Source organism: Aythya ferina (assembly GCF_964211825.1).
Source record: "Aythya ferina genome assembly, chromosome: 1".
In the NCBI taxonomy this organism is placed as follows: Eukaryota; Metazoa; Chordata; class Aves; order Anseriformes; family Anatidae; genus Aythya; species Aythya ferina.
The window spans coordinates 156,684,418-156,700,971 of NC_140296.1; the positions used below are offsets into that span (position 1 = coordinate 156,684,418).

Sequence of the window (16,554 nt, forward strand, 5' to 3'; positions counted from 1 at the left end):
TTATTTAAATAAATTTTATTTCTTCCCAGTGCAAAATAAGGAAGAAGCCAAACTGATTCAAATTTCAGGTAATTTTGTACAAATTGATATGGAAATTAGCTGTAGCCCTCTGGTTCTTGAAAAGTTGCCAGTGTGGCCTTTATATTTGTAAAGGTTGTAATCCACTGAGTTAGACAAAAGAAGCAAGACACAGTATACGTGAAAAACAGAAAGAGCTATTCAAAGAATTAGAACCAAATAAATAAGATAAACAATACAAATGGTATCTAAATAAACATATTTTTCACACATTTTCTCATTGTACTCCTTAGTTGTTCAATATCACCTGACTGATATTAGTGGTAGGTATTAGCACTCTGTTCCATAACTACTTCCAGTCTTTGTACATACAGAGAAAAGGCTATAATCTAGTAATCAGCCTGACTACTTTTTCTTTCATCACACTAATGTGTCTTGCCAATAGTACCAGCACAGAACATTTGTCTCTTTCTACAACAAACATTATACATATTCATATACATTTTTCATCCTAAACTGGAAAGCTTGCCAGCCCTTTCCATTGTATTCCTGCCCTTTAAACTCCATATCAGAAAATTATTTAAAAGAAAATATATACATAGTTCTATCTAAATGTAATTTACCTCTCCTTACTCTACTGTTCCAATCAGCAGGGTGCAGCAAGAACCTCACCCAGAAGACGGGACCCCTGTGGAAACTTGTTTCCAAGGGATGCTGATTGTCCACCAACTCATGTCCTGGGGTGCACCAGGCACAGCACTGCTAGCTGGCAGGGCAAAGGGATTCTCCAAGTTTGCTCTGTGCTGGTGCAGCCTCACCTCAAGTACTGTGTGCAGTTTTGGGCAACATGATATAAGGACATAAAATATTGTAGAGTGTCTGAAGAAGGGCTATGAGGATGGGGAGAGAGATGTGAAGCTCTGAAAGGGTGAGAGGTTTAGAGAGGGAGAGAGCAATTTGGAGAGAGATTTTGAGAGGGTGAGATATTTTGAGCGGGAGGGAGATTTTGAGAGAGGGAGAGAGGCTTTGAGAGAGACACTTTGAGGGAGACACTTTGAGGGAGACACTTTGAGAGAGAGGTTTTAAGAGAGAGATTTTGAGAGTACACAGAAGAGATTTTTTGAGAGAGAGAGATTTTGCGGGAGAGAAAGATTTTGAGAGAGAGAGGGGGAGATTTTGAGAGAACGTGAGGGTGATTTTGAGAGAGTGTGAGAGAGATGTTTGAGAGAGAGAGCTTTTTTTGCCTCTCGAACTGCTTTGGCCCTTGGATGACTATAGCCTTTGAAGCCTGGAGACAACTTCATCAACAGACCGGTGTGACCCCATCTTCTTTGGCAGAGGGACAGTCAGCAGCAGCCGCAGAACCTTCAGATGCAGAAGGGCATAGATGAAGCCTTCTGTAATAGATAGTCTTATGAAATTTTATACAACTTTTATATGAAAAGAATGTATTTCATGAACCTCTAAATGTATAGAAGACTATGGCTAAGTGGAGCTTGTAATTCTTCAATGGCTAGAATTAATGGTTAATCAGTTGGAGAGGGCACCTTTCAAATTTTCTCCCTGATAGAACACATGAGAAGTATTGATGAGACTGTCCAGGTACAGGAAACATGAATCTCTTCTCAGTACTTTATTGGTGTGTGGGTGGTGTTGACAAACTCCAAATTGTTGTACCTACTCAAGGATATTCATGATTACATAAACCATGATTTGGGAGGCTTCCCAGCAAGGATGAGTAACAGCTCAGTTCAGCATTCCCAGGCTCAAAGGAGATGCTGGCAAGATATTCACAGGACTTGTGATATTGGAGATACGATACCCCAGTACCACTGGCTATGCAAAAGCCCACAACATGACATTATTTGCATGTCACACGGCTGTAAAATGATTTTGTTCTCACGAGTGCAAAATGGTTTCATATAACAGATCAGAAAAAAAATTTCCTCATTTTCTTAATCATGGGTGCCAGATGTGTCTTGTGTTGCCTCTGTAAAAAGGAGATGCGACATTTTATCCAGCCTAGAAGAGCAAAGACCAGCTTGTTTGGGAGCTGTACACTCAGATGTCCACATAATCTGCAAATACTCAGGACACCTAGAATAGCACTTGTATGTGTTTTTGTTGTAAGAAATAGTTAAAAGTCAAGGAGAAGATTAAATATGACAATGGGAATGTGGCTGCAATAAGTTTTTGACCTTATTACAAAGATAATGAATTGTGACGTTTCCTTGGAGTCTTGAATGGCAGTGCACTGGATCTTCTGAAATATCAAAAGAGGGCAGCAGGAACAACTAGTCCCCTTAAAAAGGGAAACGTGAATGTGTGGCTATAATGGGTACCAAGGTTTTGGTAACGGGGAGCTGCAGGTGTGGCCTCTGTGAGCAGAGCGCAGCAGCTGCCCCGTGTTAGATCAGAGCCAGTTTCATTCAGCTCCGAAGGGACCTGCTGCTGGCCAGAGCCAAGCCAGTAAGTGATGTTGTTTGAGTCTCTGTGAGAGAATATTTAAGAAAAAGAAATCTGCTGCACAACAGCAGCTGGGAGATCAAGGAGTAAGACCAGCCTTGCTTACACCAAGGTCAGTGCAGAAGGAGAGCAGGAGGTGCTCCAGGAGCCAAGGCTGAAGTTCCCCTGCTGCCTGTGGAAAGGCTCCTGGTGGAGCAGGCTGTCTCCCTACAGCCTATGGGTCCTACATGGAGCAGATCTCTATGCTTCAGCCTGTGGAAGAGCCGACAGTGGAGTTGGTAGATCTGACCTGACAGAGGCTGCAGATGACAGAGTCCCCCCAGGAGCAGGCCCTGAGCCGGAGCTGCAGCCCATGGAGAGGAGCCCACACAGGAGCAGGGGGTCTGTGGGGACCTGCCACCCATGGGGGGCCTGTGTTGGAGCAGTTTGCTCTTGAAGGATGGACCCTGTGGTATGGACCCATGTTGGAGCAGTTCTTGAAGAGCTGCTGCCTGTGGAAAGCCCACACAGGATCAGTTCAGGATGACATCCTGTGGCAGGGACCTCACATGTGGCAGTGGCAGAGAGTGACCATGAGGAAACGGCAGAAATTAAGCATTAGGGACTGACTGCAGCGCCCATTCCCTGTTCTCTTGGGCTGCTTGAGGGGAGGATGTATGAGAGGGTGAATGTGTGTGGGAGATATTGTTAGTTTGTTTTTAGTTTCTCATTGCTCTAACTTTTATCAGTGGGTAATAAATGACATTAATCTCCCTGTGCTGACCCTGTTTTGCCTCTGACAATAGTTGTTGAGTGATCTCCCTGTCCTTATTTCAACCCTTGAGCCCTTTTCATCATATTTTCTCCCCCTTTCCCTTTGAGGAGGGGGAGTTAGGGATCACTCATGGTGGAGTTCAGGTGCCCAGCTGGGTAAAACCACCACAGTGGCTTGTAAAAAAAGACAAGAGGAAGGCTGGACAGATAAGGAAGGAACAACAGGAGTCACTAAGGAGGTTGGGGTCAATAGCAAATACGAAGTTATATGTGCCATTTTTTATATAAGTTCTCCATAGTGTGGGCTGGTCAACTGATATCTTCAAAACCTTCTGTTAGCTTGTGTATATTAGCACATTCCAGGAGATTTTTACCTAGTCTTTGATCCCAACACTTTTGTTCCTATTACAGTCACTCCTTACAGTCCAGTTTCCAGTTTAAAAGGAATCGGTTCATCTGCATAAAGCCACCCTTTCCTGAACAACAGCCCAGTAAATGGAAATGAAAATGGATCCACTACAAAAACAAACAAACAAACAAACAAAAAACACCATATTTTAGCTACTTTGGTGTACTAAATTCAAACACAATAACTGACAGAAAAGTTCCTTATCAGAGAAACATTTACATAAAAGTAAACAATACATTGTAGGTGCTCCAAAGAAATAGCAAAAGTCAAATGGTATATTTGTTATACATGAAATTCATTAAATAACAGCTTTTTTTTTAAAGAATCTGCATGGATAATTATGTACCAGATGGGAAACTTACAAAACATTGGCAACTTTACTTTCTAATACACAAATAATTAAGATGCCCTAAAATTAGTCTGACCTATACACTTCTGGCAACTGATGTGGGCTTATTCTCTTTTTAGATTTAAGGAGGCTTATGAAAAGTCTGAACTGCTAGATGAGGCATAAGCAATGTTTAAAAACTATTAAACTTAAAAACACTGAATCAGTTAAGCTCCCTATAGCATACCATTACTGAACGTGCTTTTCCAAAGTCTGATTTAAAATAATCACTAACTCTCTATAACTTTAAAAATAATGTATCTTGGTTTGGAAGGAAGCTCTTTAAAAACAATTTACATAATAGATGCAAGCAGTATATGTGTGGTACAAGGAGATGAAATAAAAGAAAATGATGAGTAATAATAATTATATTACAAAAAGGATTTTTTGGGGGGGTCTTACATATTTGTTTGCCTTTTTTTTTTTTTTTTTTTTTTCCCTGCTGGGGCCAATTGATTATTGACACTGTAGAAACTGAAATTTGTACATGACTTGGACAGATCTGTTATTTTTTTCTACATGAAAAATAAATAATTGTTTATTTCTGTGTAAGCAGTATTTCACCTTCTTTCAGTGATTTTTGATATGATAATTTAAATTGAAAAATATTATTTTGTCTGAAACTCTTTCTCTGTTTATGTAGGCATTACAACATGGAAACAGAGACTGAAAGACTGTAATAGTGGCAGTATGCCATTGTTTTGGCTGGGACAGAATTAATTTTCTTTGTAAAAGCTCACACAATCTGTCTTTTGGTTAAAATAGTGAGGACAATACACCATTTTTTTATTTTATTTTTTTTTTAATTTATTTTTAATTGTTGTGAAGCAGTGCTTAAACAGAGCCAAAGAACTTTGCTTCTCAGGCTGCCCTGCCATTGAAGAGGCTGGGCATGCACATGAAGCTGGGAGGGGACACAGCCAGGACAGCTGACCCAAACTAGCCAAAGAGATGTTCCATACTACGTGGCATCATGCTCAGCAATAAAGCTGGGGTAAAGACAGCAGAAGAGGGTGACATTGGGCTTGATGGCAATTGTCTTCTTAAGAAAATGTTCTATATGTTGAGTGCTATTTTCCTGGAAGTGGCTGCACACCTGCTTGCCAATGGGAGATCGCAAATAGATTCCTTGGTTTGCTTTGTTTATGCATGCTGCTTTTGCTTTATCTCTGTTTTTAACTGTCTTTATCTCAACCCATGAGTTCTCACACTTTTACCATGCTAATTCTCTCCTCCATCTCTGCTGGGGAAAGTGAATGAGCAGCTGTGTGGCACTTAGCTTCCTGCAGGGGCTAAACCACTACAAAAAGATGAGAAAATAAATTCAAAGATGGTTTTATAGAATCAATATTAAATGTAAATATTCAAAGGAGATTTAGATTTCAAGTGAGCATTGTGCTGTGGGAGTGTGGCCATGGGGGTCGACAAACCCCATGGTAGGTGATAACATCGGACTCTTAACGATGTAACGACTCTGTAATGACTCTTACATCAGGAATGAAAAGAGATTAGAGGGAACAAAGAAGGGCAATTCAGGATACTGCTTGTTCTCTGGTCGTTAAGACATGGAAGTTGCTGGGTGTTTGCTGTTACGGGGCAAAGTTGTTGACCAACGAATAGTTAGGGGAAAAATACTGCTGTAGAGCGAATAGCATAAGAAGGGGGGGGGGGGGGAGGGCTGTCCTCAGTAAAGGGAGTTGTAAGAGTTGAAGTTATGTCATATATAAAGAAGTAGCAGTTACTGATCCTAAAAGAACCCTAGTGTCTGTGGTCTGTGTGGTTCTGTACACCACATTGTGCAACAGTTTGCTCTTCACATTATGCCAGCTCCAGATGCGCAAGATTTTATTACTCTTTGATTATACAGTTTATTTATTTATTTATTCAGAGAAATGGCAGTACATTTAAACTACAAGACATCTAATCTTCTTTAGTGAACCTGCTTTGGCAGATGGGTTGGACACAACGATCTCTTGAGGTCCCTTCCAACCCCTACAATTCTATGATATTATTGGAAATATGAGTTTTTCTCCTTAAAACTGGAAACCTGCCATTCATGTCTTATTTTATATTTATATAACATGAAAGTTAAAATTGATTTCATCTTATTAAAACATGTATTATTTTGGAAAGATTAATACCATCTTTTCACATAAAACTATCAAATCAGGGATATCAAGATGTCCAACCAGTTTGCAGTGTAGTAGCTTCATTATTTAAGTACAATTGTACACCCACAGGTTCACAGAGCTTTCAGAAAAGCCATCAGTCATCTCCTTATTTAGCCTGCAGTATCCTTTTACAGTACCCTATAACGTTGCTATTACACAATACCAAGGGTCTCAAGTCAGCCACATGTTATGAATTAATCCTATAGGGATCAAAAGCACTCACTTATAATCAGTAAACCCAGTAAGAAACAGCTTAGTGCCAAACTGGAATGTCTAAACAGCCTGATTTCCAATTTTGTTTTCTCTCTTACATAAAGACATAACAAACTATTGGAAGTAGCTTGTGAAAAAAAAAAATAATAATAAAAAAATAATCCATCAATAAATGAAACAGCCATTAAGATATAGGACATTTTAATTTAAACTGTTAGGTAGGAAAAAAAATAAGTTTTTGGGAAAAAGTAATTATTTTTTATTTTGTTATTATTAAAAATATTTTTTACAGGGGAAATTTTGTTATATATATTGCAATCATAATTTTTGGCAACATCAGAAAAGGCATTCATATGACACATTATATGTATAAGATACATAATAAATGAATAGTGTTATATATGGAGTGGTAATTCGTGTCGAGAAAATGGTTGATATTAATAAAGAAGGGGGAGATTTGGGAGTGTGGCCATGGGGATTGGAAAGCCCCGTGGTTGAGATAACATTAGACTCTTAATGATGAGGCCATCAGGAATATAAAAGTGTTTAGGGGGAACAAAGAAAGGTGATTCAGGAGACTCCATGCAGTCTCCAGTTGCTTGTTCTCCAGCCATTAAGGCATGGAAGTTTCTGGGTGTTTGTTGTTATATTCAAAGTTGTTTGACCAATGAAAAGTTGATTTTGAAAAGAACTGCTGTGGAGAGAAGGGTATAAGAGGGGAGCCTGCCCACAAGATAAAAAAAAATAAAAAAGGCAACGCGATGTGATGAAGTTATGTCATCAATAAAGAAGCAGAAAGAAGGGATGAAAAGGAAAAGGCTAGCGGAATGGAAACCAGGACGGGAACAGGCACTTCGATTGCCTCATGAAGACAGATTTGGCCAAACTCAGCAAACTGCTCAGAGAAGCTCGTACTGAAAGTCGCTGGAAATGGGTGCACCGGAGCTGGGGAGAAGCTCAAGCTGAGAGAAGTGGACCCGCGCACACAACTGCCTCTCGCTGGTAAGCAGCTGTGCATTATGGGGAATCATACGTCCTTAGGAACAAAGACTGTCCTGGTAACCTTACAGCTTATTCTCCTTAACAATCAAACAGTTTATGATCCTGAAACATGAGACCAAATTGAGGTCAAGGTGTGGGACTCTGCAACTAAAAATGAGAAGGTTGCAGTGGGATTACTCAGCACCTGGTGAGCAGCCTCTGAGGCCTTGGGACCTCTGGGACCACAGTCAGAAACGTGTGGTTTGCCAGATAGTGAGGGAGCTGCGGGCTCCTTTACTGATCCGACTGCTACGCCATGGGCCCCTCTGCTGCTACAGCCATAGAAGGCTTTTGCTGTTACGCCCCCTGTTGACCTGAATGTGCCTTTTGATCCAGGCTTATGGGCCTTGAAAAGGAGATGGATATGCTTTTCTTCAATCCGGGAAGAACGGGATACAGAAGGCCTGAGTTGCTTGACAACTTAAAGCGAGACATATTGCTCAAAAGGAATGGAAAATGGAGACTTGTTTGAGGTCAAGAAAAGGAATGGAAAATGGAGACTGTTAAGTCATGGAAGGATTGTTTGTTACCTTTCCTGATTGTATGTATGTATAGGCATACTTGGGTTTAGTATGTAAAAGCAATGTTCTGTATGTTCAGAAGGTTCGATGTTTGTGTGTGTGTTGGTGGAGCGTAGACTCCCTACACACCCAGCGCTGTTTACTTGCCTTTTATACCTTTTATAGCTTTTATACCTTATATACTTTTTATATAAGTATAAATATTACTAAATTCAGATTGAGTTGAGACTTCATTTATAACAATAGTATTTCAATAACTTCAGATTTCTTGAAATTTCTGTTCTATTTGATTTTGTGAGGAACTTCTCAACATTAAATTTCAGTATTTATATTGATTAGATGCATAATTTGGAAATGAAATTCTGTAGGAATTGAACAGTGTGAAAAGCGTATCCTAAAATTCCATTTTCTCTTAATAAAGATTCAATTAAATAATGTAATTAAGAAATACTAAGATGCTCCTATTATCCAAGTATCAATTGGAAAATTCATCCTAACTGAGATTTAAGATTTTTTTTTCTTTACCACACTTCAAGTCTGTTCGAAAAGACCCAGAATTTTTCAGGATATGCTCTCTTCAATGCTAAAGGAAATCCTATACCCATAACAGGTTTTCTCCATACTCTAGACATTTCTTAAGCCTCAATGATGTATAAAATGCAAGATTGCTGTCAAAAGCTAAGTAAATTTTCCTTTTTATGAGTTGGGTATGAGATTAAAGATGGAGTAAAAAGTATTAAGAGCACAGCATAGTCATTGAAAAGAGAGGAAAGGATCCTGGTTAAATACCTGCAAAATTTAACTAGGAAACTTACCGTTCTACAAAATAATAATACTTTTTTTTTTTTTGAATGGACCAGCATTTTAAGAACAATATTTTGAATTCCCCAGTCTTACTTTTAGCACAATGATATAAAACAATCATCTGAGGGATACAGAAACATTCAGATATGTTTTTGGATTTTGGTAGTTACTATTATCATCCCTGTCGAGGACGGCAAAAGTTTATGTTCCAGTCACTTTCTTTCTCAGAAAGCACTTTTAAGTCTTAGCCAAAACACAAACGTTATAAATGAAGTCTCAACTCAATCTGAATTTAGTAATATTTATACTTATAAAAGGTCTAAAAAGCATAAAAAGTATATAAGGTATAAAAGCTATAAAAGGCAAGTAAACAGCGTTGGGTATGCGGGGGAGTCTATGCTCCACCAACACGCACACACAAACATCAAACCTTCTGAACATACAGAACATTGCTTTTACATACTAAACCCAAGTATGCCTATACATACGTACAATCAGGAAAGGTAACAAACAATCCTTCCATGACTTAACAGTCTCCATTTTCCATTCCTTTTCTTGACCTCAAACAAGTCTCCATTTTCCATTCCTTTTGAAGAGTATGTCTCGCTTTAAGTTGTCAAGCAACTCAGTCTTCAGGCCTTAATGTATCCCGTTCTTCCCGGATTGAAGAAAAGCATATCCATCTCCTTTTCAAGGCCAATAAGCCTGGGTCAAAAGGCACATAGCTCCAGGGATATGTGGCTCAGAGACATCATGAGCCACAAACAGCATCTTTCCCTTAAGTAACCCACAACAGATTTCTTTTTCATAGTTTGTTTGTGTGCTTTCTTAGTTTGTATGAATTTTCAACTCTTAAAGCGCCCTGCGGCAGAGACTTCCCAGCTTCCTAACATAGTCTGTGGAAAAGTGCCCTCATGTTTCTTTGGTGCCTGCCAGCATATTTGGTGAGCATGGGGGTAGGGCACAGCCATATGGCAGAGTGAACTATTGGTCCACTACTGACTGAACTGGTGTGACTTCAGAGACTCTTTCCTTCCCTTCTCATCCTGCTTGCCTTTCTCTTTGTGGTTTCCAGCTCTGTGCTTGGCTTCAGAGGTAAGTGGTAGCTTATTGACAAATGTACATCACATTCTACTTGTTGCAGCATCCTGCAGATCAGTGGTAATGGTTATGGTGGGGAAAAAAAAAAAAAAAAGCAAACAAACAAAAAAAATAATCTGAAGAGGAAATACCCATTTCTAAGCCTGGCATGACACAAGTGTTTCCTTTATCATTCTTGGAATATTTCCTAAAATTTGGAGTCAGTTTTTGTCTGTTTTTAAGACTAAATTGCAACTATGTTAAGATTTATTTTGTGTGTTAAACAGACCAGATCTCCTTGTTGTTGTTTATTTACTGATATATTTTACTGGTGTGCATATGTTTTCTTCAAGATACCAGTTTAATGACATTAAAGTCTTCATAGAGGTCTAGACTGGTAATGATGCCTTAAATCTCAATTTATTATTCTAACTATTCAGATTGTTCCATTTTTGAGGTTAACCATGATTAACTGCAGGAGCTTATATATACATACCCCTCCCCCTTCTCTCTCTCCCCCCAAGATTACTTTTGCTGTTAATCTGCTGGATTTAAGATCATGTAACATTCAGAACCGTGTCTTGCAGACAATCAAAAGCTGCTTGTTGTATTATTGGTTGTCTGACTCAGGAAGCAGTCAAATATTAACTATACACTCTTAATTCAGTGCATTGCTCTTGCACTGAAATAGCTATTCTCTATTGTGTTATAAACACATTAGTTGATCTCATTTCAGTATTTCTATTTCACAGTTATTTCCAGCAGACTTCCATCATTGTGTTTAAATGAATGTATGTCTGTTCATGGTTTTGATAATTGTTGTCATGTTTCATATTGAAATGGGAGTTAATGGAGACAGTTTTTTGTTTTTTGTTTGTTTTCTGAAAGTTGTGAAGATATTTTTTTTTTTGTTTACTGTAACTAACAATTTGTATTGCTGATTCTGTTTTGTTTAGGAGACCATTTATCACAAATGTTTTTAACCTTCCTAGTGAATCTATATTCTTCCTTCATACAGCACTTGAACTTTAAGACTGTCCCACTGTGTATCCCTTTGATGTCCCTTATGTAAGGATTATAGAATCATAGAATTATTTAGGTTGAAACCTCTAAGATCATCAAGTCCAACCATTAACCTAGTACTGCCAAGTATGTCCTTCAAGTGTTTCTAATAATGCTACCAACCTGCTCTGCAAACTCCAATACAATTATAAGTTTGTCCACAAGCTTTCTCTTGTCTCTTCCAAGATATGCCTATTATAGCTATATTTCCTGATTTATAGTATATATATCAGGAAATTGCTAAGTCACTTCCTGCTACCCAGTTTTTTAATGATGTAATATCATATTTATAATATCAGTGAGAGCCTTGTACCCGTTTGACTTCACTAGTATATCACTGAGGATTTCAGAATGTCACAAACTAGTCTGGATATAGCACAACTTTAAGTAAAGTATCACAGCCAAAATTATTTAATTCATATACATCCTTAGAATGCTGCTACTCCTGCATAATATTTCAGTGAATTCTTGGCAGCAATAATCTTATTTCAAGCAGAATACTGCAGGTGAGATGGACTGTGCTTACTGAGCTCTGACAAGCCAGCTGCACTGTATATATTATCCTTTAATCTTTGAGTAACCTTTAATTTTTCTGTCTCTGGAATTTTGCAATCAGTATTTGAACTCACTAGTTATGAATGGTGAAAACTCTAAACACAGACTGTTACATCCTTATATCTTTTTTTTTTTTTTTAATGCAAACATAAATAATCTTGATATCTTTATATGTTGTGATAGAATCACGGAATTGTTTGGGTTGGAATGGACCTTAAAGATAGTTCCAACATAGTTCCAACCTAGTTCCAACCTAGTTCCAACCCCCCTGCTGTAGACAGGGACACCTCCTGTTAGACCAGTTTGCTCAAAGCCCTGTCCAAGCTGGCCTTAAACACTTTCAAGGATGGGGCATCCACAACATCTCTGGGCAACCTGTTCTAGTGCCTTGCCACCCTCTGAGTAAATAATTTCTTCCTAAAATCAAATCTAAATCTTCCCTCTTTTAGTTTAAAACCATTATCTCTTGTCCTATGCACTCCCTGACAAAAAAAAAAAAAAAAAAAAAAAGTCCCTCTCCAGCTTTTCTGTAGGCCTCCTTTAGGTACTGGAAGGCTTCTGTAAGGTCTTCCTGGAGCCTTCTCTTCTCCAGGCCAAACAACTCTCAACTCCCTCAACCTGTCTTCACAGGAGAGGAGCTCCAGCTTCTTGATCATCTTTGTGGCTCTCCCCTGGACTGATTCGAATAAGTTCTTGTCCTTCTTGGGCTGGGGGCCTCAGAGCTGAACTTAGAACTCCAGGTGGGGTCTCACAAGAGCAGAGTAGAGAGGGAGAATCACTTCCCTTGACCTGCTGGCCACACTTCTAAGCCTAAGTACACATTGTACAAGCACAGACAGCTAACTGTTGGATGACCTTGTGTGTGTATTGCAAGTGGCATACTCTTGATGAAGCTCTGGTGCACATTTCCACTCTTGGTTACACCAGGACAGAAAACAGTTTGAGTAGACCAGCAGTGAACACAAGTAGTACCAGACTACCAGGTAAGGACGAAAGACATATTGTTGCAGAAACAAACCTCCCACGTTATAAATCATGAAGGTTAGATAAACCAGAATGGTCTTTTGTGATCAGGGTGAACCTCCAAAAGAAAACAGTGTCTCTGAGAGAGAAATTTTCTCCTGAGATTTTTGAGAACATAACAGAGACATGGCTGTCCTTGACTGCAATAAGGTTGTTTTGGCACCGGAGGACATCCAGCAGGTAAAGAAAAACCTATATGAGACCTACTCAACAAACATTTGGCATTATTTACTAGGAAAGTACCTTCATGTGTGGATCAGGAAAAATGTGCTTATCAGGATATAAAAACAAACAAACAAACAAAGAACTATAGTGGTACGTAGTTGGAGGAATAGATCTTTATTCTTTGGAGGAATAGAGATAGGCCTTTAACCAGAGTGGACTACACAGTGACTTATTTTTTGGATACAAATACTTCATAAAGAGGAGGGCAAGCAGGATGAGAAGGGAAAGAAAAAGTCTCTGAAGTCACACTAGTTCAGTACACTGGAGGTCATGAGGCTGCAAAAGAGACAAGTGTGGAACCATGCTGTTCCATGGCCCCAAGTGGGTGGGGAAGTAGACCAAACGTTCACTCTGTCATATAGCTGTGCCCAACCTCCCTGCTCACAAACCTTACGACTTATGGAGAGAAACTTGATATATAATATATGATATATAATATATATGATATATAATGACAGGGATAACTTTTTCACCAAGAAATTACTACAGAACTAGATTTATTTGCCAAGTGGAAAAAAATCAAAATGAATGTTGTTGCTTTTGTTTTTTTTTTTCTTACAACTTTACCATGACCATTAAAAGTTTAATATGATTGATTTAATTTATTATGCTTTGTCATGTTCACAGATATCTCAAATTTATATAACTGTCCTTGCGTAAGTAGCTTGTTTTGTGATCTTCTCAATCTTTTTGATATTATCATGCAGTTGGTTGCTTCTTCAGTGTTTATTTTGGAAATGTTTTCCAGAATTCCATCTCTTTGAGGATTTTTTCCATTTTCTTCTAAATGTATAATCAGTTTTTCCATTGATAATACTTTCTTATACTTTCTTTTAATGATTTTTCTTCATCAGAGCTTGCTTTCAGACATCAAAACTCCCTTCTTTTCCCATTCAAAGAGTGGCCATGAGACAAGTGAAGAAAGAAATTTGAAATATTCTGACAAACCTACTTTTGGGGAAATGGAAGAGATTAATTAAGAGATTAACAGACTTCTCTTTTCTCAAAACAGGTTGTGTTAGCATCAAACATGTAGACGTAATCTGGGTGAAGCGATGTTCTTACAAGCTTTAGAACCTGAGCTAACTTGTTAAATTATTTACCTAAAGTATTCATTTCTGAAGGTTAGAAATAAAATCATAATAATCCAATACAGTGTAACCCTATCTGGTGCTTTTTTTTTTTTTTTTTTTTTTTTGACAAAAGCTTAACTCTCAAGTTTTTTAATACATTCTATTTAAATTGTATATATTTTTGAGAAAATATATACATGTATTTACTATTTTTCATATGAAAAAAAAAGCACTAGTGGCAACAGTACAGCTGCTGTTTCAATAGGTTGTATGATTTATTATTTTTTTCTTGGTTTGTTGATGCCTCCACACTAGAAAAGTTGGTAGAGAGAATCTTCATTAATGTAACTAGTATGTCTACAGAAAAATGTGTTAAACTAAAAATTAGTCTTTTTTTGCTATCACATCATCAAAAAATATCAGTAATGGTAGTATTTTTAATTAATTACCACATGGGAAGTTTATTAAGATTGCAGACATTGATTTGAAGTATGAAGTTATAATTTTCACTGTTTGCAAAAGAAAGTATCAGCATTCATATTTTGTAAGAAGAAATTCAGTGTACTGATTGTATTTTGTATATTAATTTGAGGTTCTAATTATTTAATAGAAAATGTAGTAGTATTACTACTTACACTAATATTAGATTATAAAAGTTAGTAAGAGCTATACTCCATGAAATAATTAAACATAATAATGCCACTTTGGCCACTTCAATTGCACTTAGCACCAGTTGAACATTTAAGGTGTTGAACTGTTATTTTTCAAAGCAAACATTCTGTAGTATGTTAAGTTCTTTAATGGTTTCCTCCTCATTCAGGACAATCTAGGAAGCCTCTCCAATGACTTAATTATTTTCCGCACAAGTTTTGTACTAAAAACAACCTCCCAAACATTTCATTCTCTTTTGGATATAGCTCTGGTGGGAAGAGCTCAAAGATTTGATCTACAACATCCTGCGCCTCTAACTTCCTGTATCTTGAGACCAGCAAATTGGAAATGATTGCTAAAATCAAGCTGTGTAATTAGACAGCATAACATCTAATATACTCCTTTTGTCAGCTTGCCAGAAAGAGAATTTCAGCAAATGATACATTGCACCATGAAAAAACTCTTTCAAACAAGCCTGTTAATGATGATAAATAAAGAACTTGTGCAAAACCAAGCAATTAATCCTTTGCAAGCTTTTCATTGAAGTTGCAATTAAGGAATCAAGAAATGCAACTACATACATAAACAAATCCTTTGTGAATATCCCACTTAAGGTTCGTGCATTTTCTTGCAAATCCATCTGTAGTTAGCTTTTTTCATATCATTTATTATTCACTAAAATACATGTATTGTTTTTATTTTAATAAAGAAACAATCCACAATTATTCGTAGTGTCAGGAGTCAGTTAAAGAAAAATAAACATATCATCTTATTTTATTTTTTATATACCCATAGATATTTCATTTTCTTTTCAGAGAATAGATATTGATTTATTTACTTATGAAACCACAATATTTTTTGTATCTGCTACAAGGGACAGAGCAGATTGCAATATTCTGGTCTTAATAATGCATTCAAAATAAAGGTGAATGGTAAGCAAAAAATTCTGCTGCATGTTGTAAAAAATGTGAAATGTCAAAAGGTTATGGAAAAAAAACAGCTCTCAGTAAACACTATTTTGAGTTACAGTCTTGTAAAGCAGTTTCTTGCTGTGCAGGCAGCTAAGTAGATCTGTGTATCAGCACAACAGAGGGTGGGATATAAGAATTTTCAGTTATTTTTTGTTTTCCATAGGTTCCCCAAATTATTCTCTGTTTGTATTATGGGCTGTGGCTAGAAGCTTAAAATAAAGGTTTGCTTTATTTATTTATTTATTTTTACATGGTAAAACAAAGCAGTTCAGATCTCAGTTTAGATCTCACTCAGAGAGGATGAAAATCTTTTGGACATTTACTTTCAGTATAAATCATATTAAATAAAAACAAATAAACAAAGTACATGTTGCAAACTGTGGAATTCTTTTGCTCTGTGTAGTACAAAATAGATCTAAATCTTAAGCAGTCTGGAATCAACATTTGCTGATTCACACCACACTTCTTTTGGTAGATCTTTCACACTGCAGAAGGTGTCATGACATAATTTATGTAGGTCACATATATCACCTGAAAGAACTTTTTTTTTTGTTGTTGTTCTTATAGACCTGTATTATTTTTTCTTTGCTGTATACTTGAACAATAAAAACAATAAATGTTAAAAATGTAAAGAAGCCTAAAGAAGTGGTATGACTGTTGGCAATAAGACAAAAAAAGTGATTTAGTGGAAGGTAGAATTAAACTGAAATGATCTTCAGCTTTTTTGACTGTGTCAGGTTTCATATCTAAATAAACTTCAAGATGATTCTAACTAACACAATTGAAAGCTAGATCAAATGGAAACACTATGTCGGGTGAGGGTGGTATCACTAGTGTATAGTTGGCTAATTGCAGGATTTTTTTTCTTTTTTTTTTCTTTTTTTTCTTTTGTCAGATACCTCTTAAAGAAAGATAAATCTGAGAGGTCATGTTTTTCTAAACTGAATGACTGGCAAATCAAAAATAGGAAGGGCACAATGGGAAAATTAATCAGTTCTGTCTTATCACATCAAGAGTTGCAGCAAAAACTATACTGGAAATACACAGAAGAGTGCATTGGTCTTGGAAGCTGAGATTCCTTGTACATTGATAGAGTCTGAGCATGAAGACCTTATTTTTTCAGCTGAACA

General features: G+C 37.2%; 1 protein-coding gene across 5 annotated transcripts in view; it reads right to left on the bottom strand.

Annotated features, from left to right (window-relative positions):
* The window catches only part of MGAT4C (MGAT4 family member C), a 391,395-nt gene that overhangs the window by 264,649 nt on the left and 110,192 nt on the right, over positions 1 to 16,554 (bottom strand). The gene's annotated exons all lie outside the window — the stretch shown is intronic.